Genomic DNA, 16629 nt, shown 5'->3' with positions numbered 1-16629 from the left:
ACCGAAAAAAGATACAATTTGAGGGGGAAAGGGAAGATAAAGAGGTGCATAAAAGATATTAAGGAATGAGTGAGATGAATTATCAAGGGTGGGAAATAAGGGCATCACATGAGTGAGGTTTTCACAGCAGGCCACCCACCTGCATCCCCCTCCAGACTAAAATAGACTGAGCCCATTTCCAGGCCAGACACTAATCTTCACAGGTATTCCCTGGGACTGTGAACTTGAGAGGGATGGTGCAACTGGAGCAAAACCTCTTCAAACCTGCCGGTGCCTGAGAGACAGACAGGAACGGCAGAGAAAGCTCATGATCAAAGCGTGTTCTACCATAAGAAGACACAAAAGACAGCAAAACAGAGATGAGATGGACAGAGAGACAGGGATCTAAAGGTCTGCGACCACTTGCTCTGCATTTTTCTCATTTAACTCCAAGACAGAATATCAACAACAACAAAAAAAAAAGATTAAAAAAATATATAAAAAACATATTAATTAAAAAGTAAAATATTATTAATGCTGCTAATTGTAAACAATTAAATTGATTTTAAACAATATTAATAACAAAAATAATAATAATAATAATAATATATTATTAATAATAATAATAACAACAACAATAATTGTATTATTAGATATTTAATAGCCTAACAACAATTTTGATATCAACAAACAATACTAATAACAAATAAAATATTATATTATTATTATTATTATTATTATTCAACTACCCCACAATGAACTGCTGTGGAGCTCAGTAAAAATAAAATATAAATGTGTCTTGTGTGTGTTTATATTTTATATAAAATTAAAACATCTGATTATATTTAATTTTATAGCACGTATAAAAACATTCATCTGAATTGTTTACCATTTTAAGTTATATAACAATAATTATTGCATTTTTAACAGACAACAAAACCAACAGCAATATTAACAACAAACAATACTACTAATAAAATGATCTTTTCTTTTTCTTTTCTTTTTTTACTATTATTATTCATGAAAAACAGTTGAACAACCTAATTGATCTGAATTGCTTATTGCCATTTTAAAAGCTATAACAAAAATTGGTCCATATGAAATCCTACAACAACTTTTAAAAAATAAATTTGCTTATGATTAATATAATGAATAATAACTTTCTTTACTTTCTAAATCCCAAACATTTTTTTTATGTGGTCTCACTCTTTCAGCCAATCAGTGAATAGCACAGTACCCAGGTTAACCATCTATTGACAGACACCAGTATCCAACCAGACGAGTAGATGTGTGTTCTTCACATAAACGTGATCGCTAATCCGGAAAGGAAGAAGCCAAAAGGGAAAGAGGATGTGGAATACAGAGAGACAAATGGAGGGAGGGAACACAGGAGGAAAACAGATGGATGAAGGACTTGGAATGTCTCCTCGGGCTTTAATGAAGTCCTTCACAAGTCAATCGCTCCTCTCAGCCCAGCGGTTCTGTACGCAGATGCGGGGCGGAAAAAGTGGCGGGGGCTCATTGGCCTTGATTCCCAGACAGGGATGCTTTGATGTGGAATGGAGGGGGCGGAGGATGCCCCCCTGTGGAAGTCAACCCCACTGCCCTCTGTATAATCACAGCCTGGGGACGAGATGGCTTTCCTATTACAGAGCCAGGCAGATATATAAATACACTGTAGCTCAAGCGAACATACGGCCGCAAACAAGATATTTGTTAATGCGTACACTAACAAGAGCTTCAAAATGGCCTCCAGCCAAAACAAACATATCCTGCACAGATGCCACACTCTCTCCGCAAACAAAGCCGCTACAGCGGTAATTACTCATGAGGAGTTTGAAGTGGGCTTAGAGATCCCCCTCATTATACAAACACAAACATGCTGGAATAAAGCACATATAACGGCAAGCATTTGAAGCTCGCTCTTTTTAATCAGACGTTCACTTTCCCTGAGCGCTGCCATATGTATGTGGTCCGGTCCGCGCCGCATACCTGACGAATGGGCCTGCCGAAGGCGGCCAATGGCGAGGCACCAGAGGAAAGTACGGGAATAAAAGCGAGAGATGAAAAGGAACAATATAGAGATAAGGGAAGAGAGGAAAATGGGGCTGCTATTAGGGAAATGAGCTCTTAAGAAGTGCAGCTGTGAAGCGCTCCCTGGAGGGCGGCTATCAGGAGTCCTGTTAGCCAGCGGGGCAGAAGGGACTGACACCGAGCCAGCGCTGTTAGCCCAATTAGCTTCAGATCTGTTCTCTGCCTTCTGCTCGTGGCTGGGCTGGACAGCTGCGCTGGGCTTGGATTTAAATATGTAGAGAAATGAGCAGCTCAAACGGCTCCTAGTTTAATTGGCTTGAAGTAAAAATCTCTGCCAACTCATGCCAACTCATCCTGACCGTATGAACAAAGTACAGAGCCATTAAGGAGAATCGTGACCTGGTCTGCTTGGGAATGGTTTTCATCTTAAAGGCCCCATTTATACCTGCTATTAAGAGGTCTGAGTGATCTGATCGACTGCGGGAAGCTTTTGATTCGATCACTCAGACACATTCCGAAATAATCAAAAGCACAACTGCATCTGAAATGAAAACACTGATGCACTCTGAATCATCCCAGGCTGTAGTGAAGGACCGCCCACTTATCTGTCAATCATTCACTTCATTTAAACAAGGGATTTACACTTTGCCAATTATGTTCAGTTTTGAAAGAAATTAGTAATTAGAAGGAAATTAATAATTGAGAAAATCAGGTTCAGAGAGTGTGTATATACATACAATTTGAACATGAATTTTAACCTTTTAAATCTTACAAGGTTACAAGGTTATTATGGTTAACTAAACACACACACAACAATAATAATAATCACTTAAAATAAAATAAACAATAACTGAAATAAAATTAAATCCATTACATAAAAAAAATATTCAGCTATTTGCCAAAAAAGTGTCATGCAGTTTAAATTGATATATACTACTCACTAGTGAAAACTATATAACACTGGCATGTTATCAATATAAGGTTCCACAGATGGATTAAGTGCTGTAAAATATTAATCATGTAATAAATTAACATTAATACAATTTATATTAATACAAAAAGTAACATGCACTTATTTAAACTCATTTTCTGTTCTTATAATTAAATAAGTCTGTAGCTGTCTTCTGAGTACTGCACAGTTCCAAAGTCCGAACTTTTCCTCCCAAGACAATGAACTAGCACAGATAGATGATTTGATAATGAGAACAGAAATTATTAAACTGCATCAGAATCGCTGAAGATGCAGATGAGAGGAGTTGTCTTGCTTCTTTTCTGCTCTCTGTAGTGTTGTGAGAAGTGTTCTGTAGTGATGTATGCTGCAAGTGTGTTTCAAGTGATTTCCCTCAAATCGGCACAAAGCTGTTTCTTTAATGAAAGATTCAAACAAGCATCAAATGGAGAAAAAGATGAGTGCCGATCGCAGAAAGAGGGTAACAAAGAAATGTAAAAGGGAACTTCTGCAAGCATGCAAAAAAAAAAAAAAAAACGGATGCAGTGTAGCCTTACAAAAGACATGCATGGCATTACAAAGACAATGCACAATAGAAATTAAAAAGTTATTCAAGCTGGAGATGGCGGAAAAGCCTGTGATGTATCAAAAGTTTTCCTTCCTTGAACTATGTTCCATTTCAGGACAGTTAATGATCCCAAAGCCAAATCTGAACAAGCCAAATCTCAACAAGACGAGACAATCCCCAGTGGTGTGGCCCACTCATCGCTGCCCCTCTCTGGCATCCGGGACAAAGGCAGCCATAAAGCAAAAGGATTCTTTAGGGATGAGTAGATGGGGGCAGACCCCCAAAGCTGGGGAGGTGAATTTATCCCTTTCACCTTGAGATGGCAGGCAGCAGATTTAGGATGCTGTGTAGTGGGATGTGGGGTCTGACATCAGGGAATAAATAAATAAGCAACAGTGGAGTGCAAGACCATCTTAGATGACTTGGAAAGCCCTCGCATTCACTGTATGGAAAGCATGAGTGTAAATCTCACACACCCCGATTATTCCAACACACGTGTGTGTGTGTGTGTGTGTGTGTGTGTGTGTGTGTGTGTGTGTGTGTATATATATATATATATATATATATATATATATATATATATATATATATATATATATATATATATATATATATATATCATTATACTACACTCGACTGAGCTGGACAAACAATGACACAGTTATTGCATATGGACAGCGCTAGGAGCAGAGAGAATAATAAGCACATTAAATAGAAGCTTATACAGTGGGAATCTAGCTACACTATTAAAAATGAAAGTTCTTTATTGGCATTTATGGTTCCATGAACAAACTTTAACAGCCATGGAATCGTTCCATTGCACTATAGGTTCTTAAGAAAAAAAAAAGGTTATTTTTTTCCATTAGCATTGTCATTCATCTCAATGAGCATGTAACATCCTATTTCACTGGGGTGTTGCAGCAAAATGCTGTCAGGACATTATGAGATACGACTTGAAATACAAATCACATGATGTACTACAATATAACGAAATGCTGTGAAATACAATCAAAGCCTGAATGGTACTTTTGAGAGTCAATGCAGTAATGGTAACTTCCAGCAGACTGACTGGACCCAGCTAACCAGCCAAACCTTGACCCCTTGGGATGGGTCCCGTGTGGGAACATAATGTACCACAGTTTAAGAATCACAGGGCTACAAACCTAGCATGAAAAACAAAACAAAATTGCTACCGTTGACCGCCACCACAGTTCATTCCTCCTCTCAGTACCGAACACTCAAGGCTTTCGTAATTCACAAGGAATTGCTTCCAAAATAACAACAGTATTGATGTCAACACCGCACAATGAAATGGCAGGAGACTCGCTTGGCGACTATCCTTTTACACAGGTACAACAGGCCTCTTTCAGCTGAGCAACATCTGTCTCCGTCTCACACAGTTAAGAAACCCGAGAAGCCCGGCAAACACGAGAGAGGATTAATTCATTTTCCATTTTGATACATTACCCTCTCGATTAGGGCTACGAGTCCCGAATCGTGATGGAGATTCATTCGCCACTGCACTTCGATTAATGTGAGGTCACAGCGGGCTCCCAGTTTTCCATCAAAAACAACCTAATACTGACGCTGCAATGGAGGGAAAATTATCCTACGGTTGCAAATCAGAGGAAACCTATAAAAGCCGCCACCAGGGTCTGTTAACATGAGCTTGCTGAGAGATTTATTTAGCTGTATTCAGATCAAGTACAATAATCGTAAATGAGGAACAGAATAACACGCACATCAGCCGTGCCGTGGACAATGAACCCGTTGCTAACCAAGCGAAATGGAAACGGAGAAAGAGGGGAGAGAAAAAAAAACTTGCTCATTTGTAAAATCAATTTTCCCTTTCGTAAATCAGACATTTCAGAGAAATCCAGAGGGCTCTTGTCTCTTGCTTCACATGATAAAAGGGCTGATATGTATTCCATTCTCTTTCCTGTGCACAGCTTAAGGCAAGCACAGGGGACCGGGGAGTGCTGCAGATTCAGCTTGGTTTAAAATCCCGCTGTGATTTCAGGCCGTGAGTCAAAGCGCGTCTCAATTCACAGGCCTGTCGATCTGCAGAAGCGCACATATTGGGCGGTGACGGCTCGACTTGAGAACAGCCCTGGGTCCGTTCACATGCAGGTTCTCAGCTGTATGCGTGGCAACAAAAACCTAGAGATCTTTAAGAAAGGAAACAAGTCTGTTAGGCAGAATAAATCTGTATTGTTTTCTAATTAGCAGTGCTTGCTAAGCCAAAGGGATTTGAACAAACCTCTAACTCCAAGCATTCAATTTTGGGCTGTAACTCTCTCAGCACTGTTCGCACAATAAACATTAATAATGCACAACATTTTGCAGCTTGTTTTAAAAGGAAAAGTATATGTTAGCTTTAAGCAATCAGATTAATGATTTTCAGTAAAGCTGGCAGAAACAAAAATCCCATAAACTTTGAAGGAGCAACTTGAGTCATATTTTGAGACTAAAATACCACAGGAATTGGGCCTGTAAGCATCTATCTAGAACTACCAAAAAATCCTATTAATACAGAACTCCTAGAAACCACATAGCAACACTCTGGCAATCCCCAAAATCCCTGGGAACCACCTAGCAACACCATAACAACCCCCATAATCCCTAGCAACCACCAAAAACCACAATCGATACAGAGTAACACCCTGGCAAGCACTGAAACCCCTAGAAATGGCATAGCAACACACTAACAACCCACACAAATCCAAAGCAACCATGTAGAAACACCCTAAGAACCACTTATTAACCACATCAACACAGCCACACCCTGGCAATCACTGAACCCCTAGAAACCACTTAGCAACACTCTGGCAACACCACAAAATCCCAAGCAACTACTTAGAAACACCCCAACAACCACCCAAAATCTCCTATAAATACATAGCAACACACTGGCAATCCACAAAATGACTATAAAACACCCTAGCAACCACCCAACACCCCATCAATGTATAGTAACACTCTGGTAATCCCACAAATCCCAAGCAACCACCTAGCAACACCATAACAACCACCTAAAACCCCTATTAATAAATAGCAACACCCTGGCAAGTACTAAATTCTCTAGAAACCACATAGCAATACTCTGGCAAAATCCCCCGAAATTCCAAGCAACCACCTAGCAACACCCTAGCCCACCCATACAAATATACATACACCAATATATTCTAGACAGCAAATCCTGATCATTTATTCCACCACCATATGTAAACCACCATATCGCCCAGCTCTAACCTAATAAATGTGGATTTCTACTGTACTGTACTGTCAAGCTGCTTTGAAACATTGCATATTGTGAAAAGCTCTATACAAATAAAACTGACTTTAAAATAAAGCTCTGACAGCCCACCAAAAAACAGTTTCTGAAATTCTCAAGAGGTTCACAAAACAATACAGTATTCAAAACAAGAGTTTCACAGTAATTATGATTCAGTCAAATATCTTAAAGCACATGAGTTTTGAGCGTTTGATCTGTTAAAGCAGTTATAGTATGGTTAGTTGAACTCCAGCGGGTTCATGAGGGGGGAAAACAGGAACAGGTTGAGTGGGAATGTTGAATGTCCTCCGCTGTTCCATGCATGATTCTTATCCAATATATACAGTGAAAGAAAGACACAGAGAACCTATAATGTATGAACTCGGGTGCCAAACAACCACTCACTCCACAGTTCATTCATCTGCTGTATGGCAGAATGACAGGATGTGTATAAAACAGTGGATAAAGCCATAGCCTCAGCAGCTAATACATTAATGCAAAGAAACGGCTTCGACCACAGACCCGAACGAAAATGAGCGTTACTACGATAGCAAACGTGTGAGAGAAACGTGTGGTTCAGACATAAATTCACAGGGTGCGCACGGAGGTCCTTTGGCTGCCATCCACACCTCCGTGTTGTGTTTGGCCTGAGCTGGCAGCGCTCACTCCATTTCCCTCTCTGCCCAGAAGTTGGCAGCTCTCTTCAGTTTCATCCCTTTTTCATCTTATCAAGCACCTGCCTTCAACACGAGGCCATATTGCTCGGCAACACCCCTTCCTTCATTCCCTCACTCTTCCTGGCATCTCTACGCTCCCGTTTCCGACTGTTTAATTATGCTGTCCCAACCTGTCACCTTGAGCAACATCCCCCCCTGGGCAGCAGCCTGCGGACCACCGCGCCAAAGCAAACTGCCTCAGGAGCAGGTGTGTGTGGACAGGAGACGCAAGCCAGAAAAACAGAGCTCACAGTATGTACGGTGTGTGTGTGTATATCAGTGGTCGAGTGTTTTTCATCTATAAATAAAGAGAGTAAATGAGCTCTTGGACACTGACATAGCTTGCCTTGATAACATGCCACCTATAACAAGTTTGACTATCCCCTAACAACATATTTGGGGAAAAAAACAAACCAAAAACAAAACTCTGTCAAGGTGCTAGAGCTGTGAAGCTGATGTCTGAGCGCTGTTTTCCTAACGAACAGCAGGGGAAGCTCAGCACATGTCCAAAATTATAACAGAGCACGCTCCAGGTTAAAAATAGATTTGACTCATCAGTGTATCCTGTCACAGAAAAAAGAAGATGAAAGCTTTTTAAATTTGGACATGGCAATTTCACGTTCTTACACTTTTGGAGGTACAGTAATATACATGAAAAATAGTAACACATATTTGAAATAAGGTCATAGAATATAGCTGGCAGACACTAGCTTTAGAAGGGGCGTTTACAGTACTTTCATTTTACGATGGGGGTGATTTTAGGTGACAGTGATTTAGGACAGAGTAGAGGATATCTGTGGATGGGTTCAGCCAGTGCCCATTCTAAGAATATGGCTGAGACGGTCAATAGGATTTATTTGCAGACAGGAGCTGCCAGCATGAGTTCTTCACTTTCACCTCAGCACTGATAAGATGTATGGATATATGCATCCCTGAGTCCCGACCTTGAGCATTCCCAAGCCATCTGAGAGGAGCAGAAGTGGAGGAGTATGCAGGCGTTTGCATTTGAGAAATACATTTTTCAGCCCTCCCTTTCAGCGATAGCAGAGGCTATGCTGTAGCGTCACTTTCTCCATTTAACCTCATGTTTTTTTTTTTTCCCCAAAGTTGTCATTGTGAGTTTTCCAGTTCACCCTTTTAATTTTGGAGCGTGATTTATGGGGCAGTGCTAGAATCTCTACAGGGTTAGGACGAAAAAGCCAAACACTTAGATGAGTTAAAGTCCTTGAATGCTCCGATGTATAAATACACATAAACCATAGCTAATCCATTTTAGATTACCCTCAGAGAATATGTATGTGTAAAATAAGTATCCATGTTTTTCCGAATAACTGGAATAAATAAACAACACAGCTGGAGTGACAGAGGTGTAAATTCACACCTCCAAACAGTCTTCAGATGTCCTAAGAATCCCTACGGTGATGGAGAATCAGCGATGGCTGTTTAGCGTGAGGATGTTGCTGATTTAAGCGTAGCATTGGTTCTCAGTCAGACAGCAGGAAATCCCTGTAGAGAACAACTTGATTTATTCCTGCCAAACCAAATACTGACTTGAGGCGCAAGAGTCTCCTGAGCAGCCGTCTAACTACAGTGTAGAGTACACATAGTATCTACTTTATGAATCAACCTCAAACTCAACCTGAATTTCTGACTTGCTTAAACATGCTAATTTCATTCTGATATTTTGATATGCAACTGATATTCATAACTGATATTGACTTTCTTTCTTCTGTTGGGCATAAAAGGAGAATTTTAGCAAAATGTGACAGAAGCTCTTTTGAAAACAACTAAAACAAATGGGGACGGACTTTGACAAGATTCAAAAAGCACCATAAAGGTGCAATATAAGTCCCTTAAATCAATACAGTAGCTTTGCATAGAGATTACAGAATTTAAAAGGTTATGCACTGAAAATTCTCAATATTCACTGAAATTTAATTTGCATTTCCAAATATTCAAGCAATGTGACTATAACTAATTAATGCCATCACGCTGAGATGAATAAAAAAGATCAAAGAAACTTTAATAACATTAATTTCTACATCTTCGTCGTAGAACTTTAAGGTTACATATTATAAGTACTAAGGTACTTATATAAAATTTTTTAGAGGTAGATAACCCACAAAGTTGTCCTTTTAAGTGTACCGACCCAATGTCAAGCTGCTGTAACCCCAATCCTGCTCCGGGAAGACATTTTCCTGCAGATCTTAGTTCCAACACTCCTGCCTGAACGTTTCTAGTGATCCTGAAGACCTCGATTAGATGGTTCAGGTTTGTTTAATTGGGGCTAGAGCTAAACTTTGCTGAAAGGTGTCCCTATAGGAGCAGGATTGGACACCCTTGCCCTAAAGGTACAGTTTTGCAATTTATTTCTGACAGTGATGGTGCTTTCAAAGTCTGTGGAGCTTTTAAAGTCTGAAGAAGAAACAAACACAATAGATTAAAAGTTGCACAGTTTATGGTGCTTTAGGGTCTTTTTGAAACTCATAAACCTCCTTAAGTCCCTATTTACTGTAATTGCATGGAAAAGAGCAACCAGCACAATTCTGCATACATAATTTTTATTTTTGTTTGTTTGTTTTCCACTGAAGAAAGAAAAGAAAATCATACAGATTTGGAATGACATCAGGGTTATTAAATGACAGAATTCTCCAAGCCTTTAAAGGTTAGCTGTGGTTGCTACCTAGGCAAGTCTTGCTAAAGATAAAGTTTGCAATGGTGTTGAGGTTGCAATATCCATTCCTGTAGGACAAGAGAACTGTCCTATCACTGCTGGTTTAATATCGAAAGATTAAGCCACTCTTAATGTGATGTAATGATCATGGATCCAGCAGAAGACCCCAGAGCATCGAAAAACGTCTGATGTGATCTATCTCGCTATACAGCAGTACCACCGGCGCACTGTTATCTTTAAGCAGACTTGACATTTACAGAGACGTTACATGCGTCTTTGCGCTTTCCTGACATTTCGCTGGATTATGGCTTTCGGGTACATGAGCGACGGGGTCGATACGGGGAGGGCCGAGGCCATTATACGCTGTTTAAAGTGTAATCGCTGCAGGGCCCACTTGGCCTCTCACACGCATCCAGCCTCATTGGCTCCATGCTGTAATAATCCGTGTTCACATGCTCGCTAAGATCTCCGGGCCAGGGCTTCATGGCCCCTGACTGCTCCAGCCTTCTTAGAAGAGATCATGTCAGATTCTCTCTCTCTTGCCACCCAGATACCAAAGACAAATCTGCTCCAGCTCCCCTAAGAGCTTTGCATCATGGCTGCCAAGAACGGCTTGCCTGGGAGAGTTAAGTCCGCAGTGTTATTACACCCATTATGGCGACTAAATCATACCACCCACTGAACTTGGCATTTTGTTTTTTAACAAAAGCATCATTCACTACAAGATGGTAGCATTCACAGATTACAAATCTACAAAGGCAAAGAATATTTGGATATGGCGATTTACATCTTAAAACAATAAAAACAAGGCAGTGGGAAAAATAAAATCTTTTGAACTTCCTCAAAATCTTCTTTTGATGATGCTAATGGTAGTTTTATATTGCATACCTATCAAACCCTATGAGGTGCCAACTTTTTTTTCCCCCATCTCTCCTTTTTGCTTTGTTGTGTTTAAGTGAACTAAACAAAAACCTTTTTAAGCCACACAAAAAGCTGTGAATCAGTTAAGCAACTGTGGTTGGGTTTCATGCTGGACAATCCACAGGTTTGTTTTTTTTAAAGCATTCGTCCCTGTAATAAGCCGACCATTCTGCTCCGCTCCAAGAAACTAGGGTGCTAACAGGGGCAATTAGCAGCTTCACCCACCTTTCGAATAGAGACTTTGTGGGCAGCCAATAACCTCACCATCACCCCGTGTCAATTTAAACACCTTCGAACATACTCCTCACATACCTACGCTTATGCTCAAACCTTATAATTGGACTCCCACTGGAGATGAAAAGCTCCAGCTGTGACATGAGTGGGGAGTTGTTGGGATTTTTTTTAAAGTGATATTGATCTACTACAGCAAGGCCAAGCGGCAAACCGCTGCAGGTTTAGCAAGACTCCACAGACCGCACACAAAACTGTACACAAAACTGAAAAGGGCTTTTTTACTCTGGCAAACTTTGTCTAATCTGATTGGATGATTTAAAGCAACTTCCGGGATTAAGGGTATAAGTAAATTCATACAAGACACTGGATTTTCTACAGTTTTCCAGTCTAATGACATACATTTTTCAAAAGAGTTTTACCTAGGACACTTTTTAAATGGTGTATTATGCTTTGATGTCTGCTATGCTAATAGTTAAATGAATACTTTTCAGTCTATTATTGCAATTTTATAAGCTACGACTTTCTAAGCTACGAAAATACATTTTGTGTGCAAAGAAAACAAAAATAACTATTCAACCATTTCTTCTCTACTGTGTCAGTATTTTAATGATGTCCTAACTAGGTTACTGGGGCGTGAATGTGTCAGTTGCGTTGCTGTAATGCAGGGTCAGAAAGCTCACGGATTTCATCAAAAATATCTTCATTTGTTTTCCGAAGATGAACGAAGGTCTTACGGGTTTGGAACAACATGAGAGTGACTAATTAATTACATAATTTTGGGTGAACGAACAATTAAATCCAACTTTCAAATTCAACTTCCAGCTTAAATTTACACTCCAAACGGAGTAAACTGGCTTTGCAGTTTATATGTCCTTTAGATGGTCTCTCCGCATCTAAACGGGTAGGGCCTAGCCGTGTGGACCAGACCTTTGCAAAACTAAGCAAGCTTGAGTTTCACAGTAAGAACTAAGCTAAGAACCACACAGGTGGTGACAGCTCTTTTCAAGCCCTAAAACACGAACAAGTGGCTTAATGCCTCTAAGCGAATATCTGAGAAGGGGCCTCTTCATCAAGATCAACCCCTCCATCATCATCCACCTCTCAAGCGACCGCTCCAAAATGTCCAGCACTCCCAAACAACTGCAGAAAGAAAGCTAAACATTTGTTCAAAGGGAGATGACTGATGTCTGCCTTGTGGTCGCACTTTACCAAGCTGAGAACGTGAGCTGGTGGAAGTAAGAGTGAACGAAAGAAGGAAACCACATCAAATGGTGGAACACTGGGATATCACCACATCTCATATCCAGCGGTATGGGGGCATTTAAACTGTGCTAAATGGAGAGGAAACATGAGGATGGGATGGTGTGCTGGAGATCTCATTACCGCCTCAACCCATCGCTCTAAATCCTCAGCTCATTCCACAAAACAAGCCCGAATGGAAGTACCACACTGCGTACAGCACAGTTACGTTCATAAACTTTGGCGCCAACACAGCTTGAATTCACCTCTATGCATTATCAAAGAACCCCATTGACAGTCCATTTGGATTTTAATTGAGCGATGACCTCATAATGGTCTTTTCTCACTGCTGGTTACATTCAGTGAGTTTTATCTGAATAATGACCTCATTGTGGAATTAATTTGCCTTGACAATAGATTTGAACAACTATTGAGCTATTTGCTGTCTATGTCGTAAATTAAAGCCCATTTTCAAATACAGTACATAAAGATATGTTATTCCAGATTTGTCAATACAACCAAACACCACTGTTCTTCTAACCACTTTCACATATTCAAACGTCCTTGGTTTTTCCATTTAAAACTTTGCACATTCAAAATTGGCATATTCTTGCAAATAATAAGACTTAGAATATAAATAATTTTATGTTTTTTCCATAAATTTTTTAGCCTGACAGCCCCTGTCCACTATATGCTTTCATTTCATTAAAAAGAGCAGCATGAACATTCTACTAAACATCTGGTTTTGTGTTTCACAAAAAAAAAAAAAACATGCAAGTTTGAAACAACTTGTGGGGAGTAAATGACGACAATTTGAATTTTAAAGAGAGCTATTCCTTTAAATTCAACTTGGAAAAAAGGCAATATAACAGACTTCAGAACATTTTGAAAATGCCCTTTGCAAACTGTAGGGAAACAGAGTTTAGAAAGAGTGGTAATTCTGCCTTTTTTTAGATGCCGAGGATGGAGAACCAGCCCAAAGGGTCGATGTCTCCACACTGCTGACTTTAAACTGTGCGGTCGGAAGTTCAGCCCGAGGAAATAAATAAATAAAAAGTCTGTGACCTCTGCGTCTGCTATTTTGTGTTTTTCCTTCAAAATTTTAATGAGTGGTCCAGTTGGTTGTCTGCTGCCAGCCGGCGGGGCCCCTTCAAGTCGTGAGTCTACTTTCTCCGGCCCCGACCGCATTACATTCATCGCCAAAACAGATTGAAGACCACCCTCTCCCCATCCATCGCTATCAGAGCCTTATTTTCACTCAAATACGAGATTTTTTTTGTAAATGTGTGGTTAGTGAGAGGCCGGTGGAGATACACAGCGCTCCCTGTCTCAGTTGAGCTGACCCTTCTGGTAACAACAGCAAAATCTGGATGGAATGGGGCCCTGCTCTCCTTCTCTTTCATATTAAGTGGCAAAATGATCTTTATGGTAATCAGTACGCAGCATTAACTCAAACACATTACACCTAGATTAAGACTCCCATCATCTCTCAGCTTTCTCTTTATCTTCTTTTAATGCTAGAATCCATCATAACTGAAGCATGCAGAGAGACCCATGCCTCTGAGAATATGGCTGACAATCAAATCACCACACCAATCTGGAAAACACTGAGAGTCCTTGAAACTCCGACTCTGACTCATTTTTCCGCAACCACAACCATTATTTTAAACTCACTTGATATTCAGTCTAACACAATAGTCCTGTGAGGTCAATATACAGTAGAGGATGTTAAAAAAAATTATTTCGAGAGACACTATTTGTCTATTCAATGTTTCATCTTTCTGAATTACCTTCAATTGGGGGGTATATACAATTTATTACATCATTTAGTTCATTTTAAACATTTTTGGTAACACTTTACAAAAAGTTTCTTTACATATCAATATGCATTAAATAACATGAAGTAACAAAGAACAATACTTAATTTTTTTACCTTAATGGCAATAGCTATATAAACGAATAGATTTTATTTACTTCTAAATAAAGTGAAATATATATGTGCATATATATATTATGTTTTCATTTTAATTTAAACTTAAATTTATGTAACATTTATGTAATTAAGAAAGAGCATGAATTAATAAACAAAACTGCATTACTAAATTAATACAAATTGTTGTCAATGCATGATCTAATGTTAAATCTATTGTAAAGTGCTACCCTAACCCCAAATAGAGTTGAATTAAGACAACTTTCTTTTAAGTTTTAAATTATACTGTACATTTCTTCAAAAACTGCATATAAGAAAGTAGAAGACATTCCAGCATGAACATGAACTTGAACAAAATCTACAAGGTAGAAGACAAGGTCTTTTCTCTAGGCCCCAAACCCTCTCAATGAAGCTGCATTGATTTGTCAGCAAGAGGGTCTCCTTTCTGATTCTCATGGGATCCTTAATTAAATCATTCAAATATGTAATGGAGTCCTTGGACCTCCTATGTTCCCTTTAGTACTCCTCTTATCTCTATCTAGTCTATCTACATGAAGTGTTTAAAACAATAAAGCAAAACAACCACAGATAAAAAAAAGAGACTGTGAGTGAGAGAGTGAAAAAAGACTAGAGGGAGATCAGAGCATACTGTGGGAGAAAACGGAGAAAGAGTGAGGGGTTCTTGGATTCTGCTGAAGTGATATCTTGGAGAAATGAGTCTGTAGAAGCTCAGCGGAGGATGAGGAAAAGGCTGAAATAAAGAAGCACTCAAAAAACCATTCAGCCTCCCAAGAGCACACAGTCTCTCAAGGTCTCTGGCCTACCTACTGCATTAAGAAAAAAATCATGCCTTGATCCATGGACCAGGGGTTTTCAGAGTGCGATCAGAGGACCCCTAGGGGATCCACAGAAAAGTTAAGGTCTAAAAATGTATAAAAAAATAAATAAGTAAAAAAATGTATGTATGTATGTGTGTGTTTATATATATATATATATATATATATATATATATATATATATATATATATATATATGTATATATATGATTGGTTAACTCCTCAGCAAGTAAAATGAGGAACAACGTCCATGCCAAGTTGTAATAACCAGTGCTTGTAATGATGGAATCCCCCGTTTATCATAATATGTGACATTACATATACAGTATGTCAATAATATATTAGAAAACCATTAGAAAATTATTTGAAATAAAATATTCACCATCTGAAATAAAATATAAGAGCTTTATTTTAGCTGGTTTCTACATTTCTTGATGAGTTGATGAACTAAAATAACTAAACCTGAACTACAAAATGTACCTATATTAACATATAAAAAAATAGATCACATCATAATGACTAAAACCTTAAAAAAAACTTAAAATGACAAAAAAAAGAATATAAAAATAACTCAAAAACTAAAAAATATGAATGAAAACTATAATATAATAGAATGCAGAATGTAAACTGCACATTTCTAAATGCATAATTTGTCACGTTATTTTAAAAAACAGAACAATAATAAAATAAAATTACTCTAAACATAGTTGGGGGTCCACTGAAAACCCCTGACCTATGCCACGAAAATTGTGGAACACTGAAATTGTGGAACTTAAATGATTAGATTTTAAACCGGATAATTTTTCTACAGTACTTTTAAGATTACAATATGTGAATGTCCTCTGTTATGATTGGCTAACCCCTCTGCAAGTAAAATGAGGAACAACGTCTATGCCAAGTTATAATAGCCTGCGCTTGTAATGATGGAATACATCTACATAATCCTTTCAAACGAGCAAGAAAACCCTGTTTATCATAATATATGACCTCGGACCACAAAACCAGTCTTAAGTGTAAATTTTTCGAAATTGAGATTTATAGATTATCTGAAAGCTGAATAAATAAACTTTCCATTGATGGTTTATTAGGGTCGGACAATATTTGGCCGAGATACAACTATTAAAAAATCTGGAATTTGAGGGTGCAAAATATCTTAATACTGAGAAAATCACCTTTGAAGTTGTCCAAATGAATTCTCAGCAATGCAGATTACTTACTTTATTTAATATCCTAATGATTTTTGGCATATAATGTTTTTTTTTTGGCTATTGCTAA

General features: G+C 38.7%; 1 protein-coding gene across 12 annotated transcripts in view; it reads right to left on the bottom strand.

Annotated features, from left to right (window-relative positions):
- The window catches only part of LOC113058811 (ELKS/Rab6-interacting/CAST family member 1-like), a 190847-nt gene that overhangs the window by 82083 nt on the left and 92135 nt on the right, over nucleotides 1–16629 (bottom strand). The gene's annotated exons all lie outside the window — the stretch shown is intronic.

This window comes from Carassius auratus, chromosome 4, assembly GCF_003368295.1.
Source record: "Carassius auratus strain Wakin chromosome 4, ASM336829v1, whole genome shotgun sequence".
Lineage (NCBI taxonomy): Eukaryota > Metazoa > Chordata > Actinopteri > Cypriniformes > Cyprinidae > Carassius > Carassius auratus.
The sequence above is the reverse complement of the archived record's forward strand: the minus strand, read 5'-3'. Positions and strand labels throughout refer to the sequence as shown.